Below are 13515 nucleotides of genomic sequence, written 5' to 3'. Positions count from 1 at the left end.
GACGGACTCAGAGTCGGCTGGGGTCGGGTACTTCCAATGCATCGCCAGTTGTCGGTGCCTGAAGGTTTATGGCAGAGAGAGTTTCGCCCTTCGGCCGCCTGCTATCGGGGACTATCTGGAGTCGATCTGAACTTTGAGACTTTTTTTTTACTGTTCCCATGGTCTGTTCTTTATCAAATTATGGTATTGTTTTGCACTGCTGTAACTATATGTTATAATTATGTGTTTTTGTCAGTGTTAGTCTTTGGTTTGTCTTTTTTTTGTGATATCACTCTGGAGGAACATTGTGTTATTTCTTAATGCATGCATGCATTTCTAAATGACAATAAACGAAGACTGAGTGTCCTCATAATCTAATCTAATTTAAATTGCAATATCTTGACAAGCTTTTCAACACCAATAAATAATCAATAGTGGACTTTTAGCCCCTGATATTGCAACTTTTTATAGTCTCTAAGTGTGCCAGATTAAAGTGATTCTACTTTCATTTGACTGCCATTCATCTTGAGAATGGTGGGACCTAGTCTGCTACAGTGCCAGAGAGCGTTTTTTAGGTGTTCAGGGGACAGAGGGGAGCAATACCCAGACAACAGAGTCATGGACCCACCTGGCCATATCTAATTTAAGGGTACAGGCTGCATTAATATACAGGAAGGTGAGATGTATCACTGCATTGCCATTAGTAGCTTTCAGGTGAGTCTGAGAGAAGTTAATTCAGGAATTGGCAGGGGAGGCGATTGAACTGGAAAGGAAGCACTCCTAATGGGCAAATGTTAACCAGGATAGATTGGGAGTATCAGCAGTCAGAAGTGCTACAGAGTATCCCATATTCTTTGAAAATGAATTTAAGAATAGCATTTCTATTTTTCCTGATTTCATATTCACTTTCAAAGAACAAATTGCTAGAGGAATTCAGCTGGTTAAGCAATATCTATGGCGGCAAAGGGGTGGTTGACGTTTTCAGTCAGGACCTTGCATCACTTTCCTTTTGCTTCTGCAGCTGTACTGTAAAGCATTCTGCTGTAGCACAAGTCCCTGAGTGTCATGCCCTGTAGATTGATGGTGCATGGGATGTTGTCCTGGAGCCACAATTCTGCAAGATCAGCCTGAAGCAGTTCCTATATCGTGCAGTGCAACTGTAGTCAAACGCAATCCAGCTTGGCTCCCACTGACTGAACAGTGGAGGGCAGCACTGATGGGAAGGGCCGCACTGATGGGAAGGGCCAGCCTCCAATTCAGCACAGATTCCAGCGACACACAGCCAGCTCTGGTGTCTCCTTCCCCAGCAGCCACAATAGGCAACCCCGAAGCATGAATGAGGCCTGGTCTGCTCATAGCGCTTCCACCAATAAATTGGACTCACAGTATTCTACATTACCAGTGTCCAGCAGCGTCTTGAGATCACAACAAAAACATCCAAGATAATCAATCTTATCTATTGGATTGCACACTGCTGACGCTTTCTTCCCTCTCCTCTAAGCTAGCCTGCAGTACGTTCTTTGAAAACTAAGGTGGATCAACTTAAATGTGAAGTAAATGTGGTGGATTATGGCTGTCTGTGAATCTTGAATAAGAAATGTAAGTATTGACTTGTGACTGCTCAATCAACCTTCAAAAACCTGTTACTTTAAAGCTTGCTTGAGAATGTATCAAGAACTTTCAGCTGCACTCTTACGGATTGTTACAGACAGTTATTTTTTGAGGATGTAACTAAGCCCATTGATGAAGGTAGAGCAGTAGATGTAGTGTATATGGATTTCAGCAAGGCACTTGATAAGGTACCCCATGCAAGGTTTATTGAGAAAATAAGGAGGCATGGGATCCAAGGGATATTGTTTTGTGGATCCAGAATTGGCTTGCCCACAGAAGGCAAAGAGTGGTTGTAGATGGATCATATTCTGCATGGAGGTCAGTGACCAGTGGTGTGCCTCAGGGATCTGTTCTGGGACCCCTTCTCTTCGTGAATTTTAAAAATGACCTGGATGAGGAAGTGGAGGGATGGGTTAGAAAATTTGCTGATGACTCAAAGGTTGGGGGGTGTTGTGGATAGTTTGGAAGGCTGCCAGAGGTTTTTTTATGCAGAGAGTGGTAAGTGCGTGGAATGGGCTGCCAGCGACAGTGGTGGAGGTGGATATGATAGGGTCTTTTAAGAGACTCCTGGATAGGTACATGGAGTTTAGAAAAATAAAGGGCTATGGGTAACCCTAGGTAATTTCTAACTTAAGTACATGTTTTGCACAGCGTCGTGGGTCGAAGGGCCTGTATTGCGCTTAGGGGTTCTATGTTTCTATATCACAGACATCCGAACAGGAAAACCGTTGTGAAAGAAATTGTGTCTAATGGAGATTTTTCTTTGGTGAAGTAACCAACAATCATGAACAGAAATACAATTGATATACTATGATAAGGAATGTTAATGACTTAGACCTCAGGGTCCAGGGCAGGTTCCAAATTTGCAGATGATGCAAACTTCAAGGCCAAGTATTGCATCATTTCTTAAAGCATGCATTACTAAATGACAGTAAAAGAGGACTACGTGTCTTCATAATCTAAAAAAAAGTACAAGGACAGTAACAATAAGCCAAAAAGATATAAACCAACTGTTCAGAGAGCTCACTGATGAAACTTAATGGTGAGAAAGACGAAGTATTATAATTTGTTCTGAAAAAAATGTGAAAATGTCATTTAAACAAGTCAGCACAATTCTAAAAGATTCAAGAATTGAGATTCTTCAGGTGTATGTACAAAAATGTGGAAGGACAGGTTGAGAAAATGATTACAAAATGTATAAGAATCTAAGATTTTATAAATACAAGTGTAGAGTGCAAGAACAGGAGACTCATGATGAAGCTTAATAAAACATCTGTTCATCCACAACTTGGGTTCTGGTGCCACACTTTGGGGAAAAAAAATGAGAAATCTTCAAAAATGCAGAAATGATTTACTAAAATGATACTAGGAAAAGGGGACTTCATTCTGTGGATTGACTATAGAAACTGGTATTGTTTCCTTGGAGATTGTGATATAGAGGTATTATAGATCATGAAGAGTGCAAACATGTTAATTGATCAAGAACTAGAGAGTGAAAATGAAGTTGATTGATACAAGAACCAAAGGTACATGATTTTTTAATTAAGCAAGCGATTAGTGTAAGTTGTTATTAATGTAAGTTGAATGGCAGCATTTACAACAGAACAGGATAAGAATCTGAGTGGGAAAAATTATAGAGCAATTCAGAGAGGAAGAAAGAGTTGGACAAACTGCATTGTTCTAATGAGTGAATTACAGACTGAATAAACTATTACCTCTTCTGGCTCCAATGCTTCCGTAATTATGCAACATAAGTTTTTGTGTTTTAATTCAGTTCTCCTAAAGCATTGAAAAATATGACATGAGCTGACATAATTGCCTGACAGTACTATTTTATGTATTCTATGTATTCAATCCAATTTTCGAATATATATTCTGGTGTTATCAAACATCTGTCTTTTCAGCATGCAACAAATAGGACTGGAAAGTCATCAAACATTTTTGGCAAAATTTAATGTAAACTCTTGGGAATGGTTGTTTCAGTCACCTCCATGTATGTAGACTTGTCTCAGCCAGTTTAATCATGCATTCTTGACAAAGTCATCATGTTCAAACTACTGTATGTTTCCTAAATCTCTATCTACACTAGTGAAAATCTTCAATTTACAGTGCAGGTACGTGTTCTGAGTGCAATTCACTTAAGATTCATTTCCTCAGTACGTTGGACATGACTATTCAAGTGACCTGCTCCACCTTTGAGGGCTTGCATATAGACCTTTTTCAGAAGATTGTCTTTCAATGTTGTCTAGCTATTTCTGTAGTATGACTGAAAAATCCTGATTCACTTGTTTTCAAGTAAAAGTTATGCTTCTGTCACTTACATCAGAATCTTCTGTATGGTAAGTTGGATTAAGCGTCAGTGATTATATTTGGTTTGGGAACCTGATAATTATATCATGAATTGGTAACTTCAAATTTAGAATAGCTAATAGGAGCTTGTGAATTCTGAGTAGAGTTAAAAAGATCTTCCTAAAATTAACTTCTAATGATGAAGCCTTCTGTGCTTATGTTCACTTTCACTTAAAGTGCAAGATGCTAATGTTACTGGCTTTTACTAGATGCTCTCTATGTTGTATCCATGGGTATCACTGCCCACAGAATAGTTTGAGGCCTCACTTACATGCTTCTGTGTCCTCACTGTATCATATTTGTAATAAGGATTTGATTTTAAGCTCTGCTTGCATAAATTGTTTGCTCTTCTGTTGTATAGAAGGGAGGTTCTATTTCCATTTTACATTACTTTTTAAGCATCTCATCAAGCAGTGACTTTGAACAGTGGTTAAACTGGTAAAAGCTTTCAGTAATATTCAACCAGATCCAATAAGGATATGAGCCCTGCCGTGCTGGTTCTTTGCATTTATAATGAATTAAGCTTGTCTTTAACACATTGTAAATCCTGTAAACCCTTGGTGCCTACTTTTAATCTAAAGAGACAGCTTTTGGTTGAGTGAAAGTGCATTGCCTCAACTGAGTTCATAACATGTAACATCATCTAAGTTACACCCTTTTCACTGCTATTGACATAGAGAAAGTCATTCTGATTACATAGGCAATGGCCTGGTATCTTGCAGGATCTTACTCATTTGTCAACTGGAAAATCTTTGGGAGGCTTTAACAATTTTACATGAGATTTACTTATATATTTACTTATAGTAAGATAATATTGCTAATCTTCAATAATAGTTGAATGAAATCAAGTGATATGTTCACTTTGTGAAGTATTCGTTTTCCACCAATTACGTGTAAAGTTTTTGAGATGTTGAAAGAACAGCTACAGTAGCATCAGCCCCCCCACACACACACACACACACACAACTAAAAGATCACCCACCTGCCAATCTGCAACAAGAAAGAAAATGTTGTAAAACTGAAGGATACTAATCTAAAGTGCAGTCCAATCACATAAATCTCAGAGCACTGAATAGTCCATCCTTCCGTGACTCATGGCTCACACCTGGTCTGAATGGCGGCCTCCATTCGGAGTGATTGCTGACCTGCTCCACATTCACCTCAGTGGCCTCCGTAGTGAGCGATTACTAACCAGGTCTGAAAGCTTCCAACCCAGTGGTCTCTATCAGCAGTAATTCATGACCCTGTGTCTCACCTCTGGTCTTTTCCATGAGTCGGCTTGAGTTCTCAGTCCTTTACAGATCCCTGACTCTGATATCCATGAGGCAGCTCTCCGGACACAGCATAGCACTATCATTCGATCGTTTGATCAAGTTCCAAGCTGTATGTCACATGCTCCAACAGTTTCCGTAACACAAACATGACCAAAAGAACAATTTCTATTGGAAAACTAAATTATATCTATTGTCTTGGTTAAACATTGACTTACAATATAACACCAAACCCTCACAAACAGCTTCAAATTAAGAGATTCTCACATGGAAATAATACTGCATTTGCATAAAATCAAGAGTTATATGGAACACTGATCTATTGTTATTTTTATATGAACGGAGCAAAAAAACAAAATATACGTAACTCAAATGTTTTCCTTTAACTTCATCCTAGGCCTCAAAGTGACTACACCAGCAGAATTTTGAAACAATCAAATTCTCTTCATAAATTGCAAATGTCATCACAGTGAGTAAAGTAGATCTTTTAATCTTCTCAGGTTTTAAATTCTAATGATGGTTTCGCCTGGTATGTTCATGTAAAAACTTAAAGTGTTCCAGCCAAACAAAGTCATTTAACCTACTTGTAAAAATACACCTGGCTCAATAATACATTCAGTATAGTAAATATTGTTGGTATCATTAAAGTTGCTCGATAGCAATCAGACACAAAAGTAATTTCTCCAGTACTTTGCAGAGGAGCTAGTAACTGTTTGGTTCTGATTCCCTGCCCTGGCTTCTGCATACTCATGTATAAGGAGAATGTGTTTGAGTGATTGAGAGAGCCCTCCAAGTGTCAATCTTTCCCAGCTTCCTGTATCCCCTCATTACATTTGCTTTCCTACTTATCATTGCACCAGTAGTGACTGTGAAAGTATTATATTTAATGAGAACATGGGTGATACAGCCAGAAAAAAAGCTCATACTTTCAGAAACCTGAAGGCTACAGTGTGGGGATGACTTTAAATGGAAATGTTAATTGCTTTTCCATCACCACTTGTGCAGTTGTATACCTCTGCCTCAATCACTCCACCACAAACCCGTCTGCAAAACCACAAATTCCAGGTAACCGGAATCTTCCCCATGTAAACACAGCTTCCACTCAGCCCCTTTTTTGAATTTAACTGAACCCCTGTACGATCAGGTTCACCTTCCTTAAATATTGAATGCTACCCACCAGCATAAGACCATAAGACCATAAAACAAAGGAGCAGAAGTCAGCCATTCGGCCCATCGAGTCTGCTCCGCCATTTTATCATGAGCTGATCCATTCTCCCATTTAGTCCCACTCCCCTGCCTTCTCACCATAACCTTTGATGCCCTGGCTACTCAGATACCTATCAATCTCTGTCTTAAATACACCCAATGACTTGGCCTCCACTGCTGCCCGTGGCAACAAATTCCATTGATTCACCACCCTCTGACTAAAAAAATTCCTTTGCATTTCTGTTCTGAATGGGTGCCCTTCAATCCTTAAGTCATGCCCACGAATGTTATCACAATGGGGTACTATGGCACAGATGCTGGTAGTTATTGAGATTCAATTAGAACATAAGAAAAATTAGCATGTCCTGATGAAGGGTCTCGGCCCGAAACGTCAACTGTACCTCTTCCTAGAGATGCTGCCTGGCCTGCTGCGTTCACCAGCAACTTTGATGTGTGTTGCTTGAATTTCCAGCATCTGCAGAATTCCAAGTGTTTATGTATAAAAAATTAGCAAGATTAGGCTTTGGTGATAAATTTTCTGATCATTGGTCTCAATTCCATTTCTTACCTGATCGTGACACACCCTGATTCTCCCATAGTCCAAAGATCTATCTTTGCTTTGCATATTTAATAATTCAACACCTTCAGCTTTCTGTGGTGAAGTATTTCCATGATTCACAACCCGCTAAGAGAAAAAAATCTTCCTCATCTCAGTCACAAGGTTTTCTTCCATTACAGGTATGAAGCTTTTATCCTGAGACCATGTCCCTACTTCTGGATATTCATAGGATAAGGACAGGTTGCATTGACTGGACTTCTGTATTATTTTAGCTTCTAAGCTTAACATTGATTGGATGCTACAGAAGACAAATTGATCCTAATGGATTAATTATTATATGTCTACTTTTGTACTGCATGTTGTGTCAGTTGCAATAGCAAAGGCATTTTCAATCTCTCATTGCTACAGTCAGAAGTTCTCACCTGCTTCAAAAGGGAAACAATCATACTAGTGCCCAAGAGCAGGATGAGCTGTCTTAACGACTGTCATCCAGTAGTACTCATATTTACAGTGATAAAGTGCTTTGAGAGGTTGGTTAAGGCGAGAATCAACTTCTGTCTCAGCAAGTGGGAAGGGGAGGGGTAAATCCGAAATGATAGGAGAAGACAGGAGTGGGGAGGAATGGAGCTAAGAGCTGGAAAGTTGATTGGCAAAAGGGATATGAGAGGATCATGGGTTGGGAGGTGTAGGGAGAAAGAAAGGGGGAGGGGGAGCCCAGAGGATGGGCATGGAGTATAGTGAGAGGGACGAAGGGAGAAAAAGGAGAGAGAGAGAGAAAGAAAGAAAGAAATAACGGATGGGGTATGAAGGGGAGGTGGGGCATTAATGGAAGTTAGAGAAGTCAATGTCCATGCCATCAGGTTGGAGGCTACCCAGACAGAATATAAGGTGTTGTTCCTTATCTCCACCTTTTGTCGAAACAAAAAATGTGTGAAAAGTCAGGAGACATCCTCTTGTGGGTTTTTTGTATGAGTTCTTAATCCTTATCTCCATTCAAAAGAAGCAGCTGCTCAAACACACTGCAGCCATTCTCAAACCAGAATACACAGGCACAGTCAGTATTCAACCTTAACCATTATTTACAGGAATCTGAGAATCCCCTTAAAACTTTATCATCTGTACCTCCCTCTGCAACTGGATCCCTTAACTTCTTCACTGGAAGACCACAGTCTGTGCGAATCGGAAATAATACTTCCACCTTGCTGATAATCAACAATGGCACACCTCAAGGATGTGTGTTTAGCCCACTGATCTAATTTCTACACTATGACTGTGTGGCTAAGCACAGCTCAAATGCCGTCTATAAATTTGCTGATAACACAACTATTGTTGGCAGATTTCCAGATCGTCACAAGAAGATGTACAAGAGTGGGAGATATTTAGCTAGACGAATGGTGTCACAGCAACAACCTTGCGCTCAACTAAAGAACTGTTTGTGGACTTCAGAAAGAGTAAGATGGGGGAACACATACCAGTCCTCATCGAGGGATCAGAAGTGGAAAAAGTGAGCAATTTCAAGTTCCTAGGTGTCAGCATCTCTGAGGATTTATCCTGACCCCAACATATCAATATAGTTACAAGGAAGGCACAACAGTGGCTATTTTTCATGAGGAGTTTAAGGAGATTTGGTATGTCACCAAAGACACTCACAAATTTCTACTAATATACCATGGAGAGCATCCCAACTGGCTATTTCACAGTCTGGTTTGGGTGGGACAGTGCACAGGATCAAAAGAAATTGCAGAAAGCTGTAAACTCATGTAGCATCCAGCCCATCTTCAAAGAGCAATGTTTCAAGAGGGTGGCATCCATCATGAAGGATTCTTATCACCCAGGACATGCCTGTAATAAGTCCTTGATGAGAATGGCTTGGACCCAAGGCTGGAGTCGAGACCCGGGATCAAGAAACTGAGCACAAAACAAACACTAGACGAAATCACTGGTAGGCTTACAATTGAGCTCTGAATCTTTGCTCAGGTGTTCCTTAAATACTCAATTCTTGGTGCCCAAAACATGATTATCAATTAACGGGAACATCCTATGCCCTTAAAGAGGCTGCGCCAGCTATCCGTACTCCAGAGAGTTAGAGCGTTTAAATCTCGGAAGCTGGTGTGTTTGGGAGCGTCTCGTAACAACGTCCTCTTCTCGTTGCTGCCATTAGGGAGGAGGCACCCACTCAACAATTCAGCAACAGCTTCTTCCCCTCTGCCAAGAGATTTCTGAATGGGCATTGAACCAATCAACACTACGTCACTGCTTTTTTTGCACTACTTATTTAATTCATTATATATATACTTACTGTAATTCACAGATTTTAATATTATGCATTTCAACGTACTGCTGCCGCATAACAACAAATTTCACGACATATGTCAGTAATGTTAAATCTGATTCTGATTATGTCTGAACTCCAGAGTGCTACTAGCATTTTCTTTTTGTTTTTATTTACAATTTCTATAGTCTGAAGTTTTCTTTTACTATTCACTATTCAATGAATTACTCCTGTTTATGTTAATAACACAGGTCTTCTGTTTCTTTACCCAATCTGATACTCTAAAGCATGCCTACCCTAATGGCTGTAGCAAGGCTGGTGCAAAGCTGCTCACTTTAACTAGAGGTGACTGCAGATGGTCTTAGAACATGATGTTGAATAGCACCCGCCCTAGAGTGGCACGGGATCTTCAGGAGAATTCCACAAGGAGTGGATTGATCTCTCTGCATATCCACTACCATTCGATACTCCATTAGCATCTGAGCACTGGGACAAATATTTCCAAATTTTGATGCTTTCCCTAGAGTCAGAAAATTTCCCTATAAAGTTTGACAAAGTTAAAAAGTTCAAAGTAAAATTTATTATTAGAGTACATACAAGTCACCACCCACTACCCTGAGATTCTTTTTCTGGGGCATACTCAGCAAATCTATAGAACAGTAACTGTAACCAGGATCAATGGGCAACAAACTGTGCAAATACAAATATAAGTAAGGAAAGGTATGTCACATCCGGAGTTTCTCCGGTTAGCAGACAATTTCCCTCCATGCCTCTCTGACGTAGCGGGGAACCGCGTACAAGGCAAGTAACAGCAGTGATTTGCCATTGCCTTCTGCCGGGTGAGCTTCCAAAAAGATCACCAGGTCATAACCCAGCACAGATGGAAAGCATGCAGGGGAGCCGGCTGGATTCGAACTCGGGACCTTTCGTCCGGAAGTGCAGCAGTGATGCCACTACGCCACCAGCCAGGTCACAAATGTAAGTAAATAGCAATAAATAACGAGGGCATGAAATACAGTTAATATTTGATTCAACAATGCATCTGGCTGTGTACCAGAAATAGCAACAGATAATGTTTCCTATGGTGGGGGAGTCCAAGACCAGAGCACACAGCCTCAGGATAGAATAGAGATGAGAAGAAATTTCTTTCGCCAGAGTGGTGAATCTGTGAAATTCGTTGCCACAGGTGACTGTGGAGGCCAAGTTATTGCGTATATTTAAGGCAGAGGTTGAGAGACTCTTGATTAGTCAGGGTATGAATGGATATGGGGGAGAAAGCAGGAAAATGGGGCTAAGAGGGAAAATGGATCAGTCATGATGAAATGGTGAAGTAGACTTGTTGGGTCAAATGGCCTAATTCTGCTCCTATATCTTATCATCTAAAATCATGAAAAAACAGGGCAAAATTATAGTTTCTATTGCCTTGTTTTGTATAATTCTTCATTGGAATGTAGACTTTACCATGGAAACTTCAACAGCAGGATCCAGACTGAATCGTGTTAATTTATTCATCTCAAGAGGCTTTAAACCCAATAGAAATGCTTTATCTTCAGTGGTGTTATAACTGACACTTACTTCATAAGAGTATTTCACTCAAAATCATGAATTATTCAAAAAATATTGAATACCTGTCAAGTGGAGACAGTAAAACTACAACTGGAATGAAAAATTCCATTGAGGGTTGACCTTTTATACTGCACTTTCACTGTATATTGTGGTGCTATGAGCAGCTGAAAATAAAATGGTAAAACATGAAATACAAACTGTTAATCTACAGCTATATTAACATTCATGTAGCCTTTTCCAGTCATTTATGCTTGCATTTTACATTATATTCAATCTATGTTTGTAAAGTTTACACAATAATTTATTTTGCTGTGTTTGTGAAATCAAGAGTCATTTTTTCAGTAGATATATGTTGCTATTTTTCATAATTAGCTTGTTTAAATTTTGCTATTCAGACATGGGTGATTGGCAAAGCTGGATTTATTGCACACCAATAATATCCTTGGGAAGCTGGGTCTTCTTGTATTATTTCAGAGCATGAAATAATAGTATTTAATCTTGGTTGTGTGATGTAAAGCTTTTTTTAATTCTGCTGATATTTCAAGTAACATAAGCAATCTGGATTTGCAATCAGGATGAAAGTATATCTATGTCTAACAATGATGCTGATTCCGATCTATTCACAGTAAAGACTGATTTTGAAAACACTTCCAGAAAAATATTGATGTTTTTAATGGTGTGTTAAATATAATGCAGAAACCTTGCTTTCAAAATTATAATCCATAACCTATCATTTTCCAGAATGTGTCTAAAACGTGCAATAGTCTTATCTTCCTGAAACATCTACTAGGTTTATTTATATAATCCCAACAAAATAGCATACTTGGGAATAGTACATGCAATAAATCAGATTTTGTCATAATGAATGCATCAGTAAAAATTCCAAATAATAGATAGATTTTCAAGTTATTCCTTGGATATTAGATTTTTGTTGTAATTGCTTGCTTGGTACAGAAAACATCCATTTTCTTTGAAGTGAAAATCAATTCTGTTACACATAGCTGATTCTCAATATTAGTTTTACAGCAAGCCAGAAGTTAAAATTTACCTCAGTTTCCCTGTGTTAACATTTCTAAGGAAACCATCTTCTATATCTTCACAGTTACCCATCTTCACTGGCATTGACTTTTAGGTACCAGTGTTACTGTAGAGCTGTGTGTGTGTGTAGGGAGTATTTCTCAGTTTGATGTATCACACTTGCAATTTTGGCACCATACAGTTGCACTCGAGGGGTAGGATAAAGAGAGCAGTGTCATTTTCATGTTTTGGCTCCTCTTCTCCTTATGGGATCCCACCTAAAATATACACACAAAGTGGAATGTACCAAAATCATTCCAGAGATAAATCTTGCATTGACATAGCAATTGCTGTTTATTAAAGAGAGTGCCAAAGTTCTGCCACATTATGCAGGTAAAAGTGTTCCCTAACTTCTCTCCTAGGCAGTCCACTACTAATTTTAAAGTCATGTGTGGTACAGGTACAGTGAAAAACCTACTTGGCAAAGAGCATTACAGACAGCACACAAAATATAAATTATACAAGGCAGTGGGGAGAGAGAGAAAGAAGAAAAGGAGTTCAAAACAAGATCTCTTTAGTGCAAAATGAAAGAAACCGTCAGACATGGTAGTACAAGAGGTGTTATGTTACTGAGATAGTGTTAGAGCAGTGTGGGTCAGTTCAAAAAGCTAATGGCGGTAGGAAATTAACTGTTCCTGAACATAGTGGTGTAGTTCTTCAGGCTTCTGTACCTCCCGCCTGATGGTAACAGCAGGAAGAAGGCACAACTTGGATGGTGAGCATCCAAGATGATACACGCCACCTTCTTAAGGCAGCACATCCTGTGTATGCCATCAGTGGTGGGAAGGCTATGCATGTGATGGACTGGGCACGTGCCACCTGCTACTGGACTCCACAGTTCACAGAAAACAAAAATGTTTGCGAAAGGTGTCAATTTCTTGCCAGAGATAAATTGAAATCACCTCACAGATCCACAGTGATTGGAAATCTTGCATTACTGCAGAATGAAAATAACATAGCTGCTCCATTGGAATCAAATGCAGTTTGGCATCAACTTTTTCTTGTGTTTGTACACTAGCTGAACATTGAAACCCATTCTGGTTTGTCTTCTTCTCCTTGTCATGTCCATGGACAGTGTATACATGGCCCAGCCAGAACTGGACATATTTTTGCACTTTGTTGTGGAATTCGGCAAGATCTGCAACAGTACAGGGTTCCTCCTGCGGTTCTTCCTCTAGGTCTAATATCAGCATCAGTACTGGGAAATTTCTCTATTTCACATCATTAATAATAAATGTTCAGCACTTTGAGTGCGTTAATTCTATTGCATAAATAAATTGTGCCTCTGCATTTACCTGGAGTAAGTATACAAAATTATTAAAAACATAGCAACAATCTCATAGCCAAGCATCAACTCATTTTCCTTTTTTTTTCATGCTTCTGTGGAATATCAATCCCATCTCAATTCATTTGGTAGTATGCGAAATTTGGCATCTTCTACTGAGGAACCAAGGTATTCTACATTGTAAGTTTAAAAAAACTATTCTTAATTATCTTATATGAATTTTACAGGTTTCCAGGTGCATCTGATTTGATCTTAGCTTAATAGCACATACAGCCCAATGAAAACTTTGTAAGGATACTTAAATCAAAAAAGGAAATATGAATTTGGGGAATGGGACTGA

General features: G+C 39.3%; 1 long non-coding RNA gene across 2 annotated transcripts in view; it reads left to right on the top strand.

The window, feature by feature from the left end:
- The first annotated feature begins 1255 nt into the window (after positions 1 to 1255).
- LOC140186377 (uncharacterized) overlaps positions 1256 to 13515 on the top strand; it is a 55645-nt gene continuing 43385 nt past the window's right edge. For both annotated transcript variants that reach the window (XR_011882853.1, XR_011882852.1), the window contains exons 1-3: positions 1256 to 1578; positions 5608 to 5679; positions 13308 to 13355. This is a non-coding gene — a long non-coding RNA (uncharacterized lncRNA). The remainder of the gene's footprint in view (positions 1579 to 5607; positions 5680 to 13307; positions 13356 to 13515) is intronic.

Source organism: Mobula birostris, chromosome 22 (assembly GCF_030028105.1).
Source record: "Mobula birostris isolate sMobBir1 chromosome 22, sMobBir1.hap1, whole genome shotgun sequence".
Lineage (NCBI taxonomy): Eukaryota > Metazoa > Chordata > Chondrichthyes > Myliobatiformes > Myliobatidae > Mobula > Mobula birostris.
Note: the sequence above shows the minus strand (reverse complement) of the source record. Positions and strands in the feature narration are given on the sequence as shown.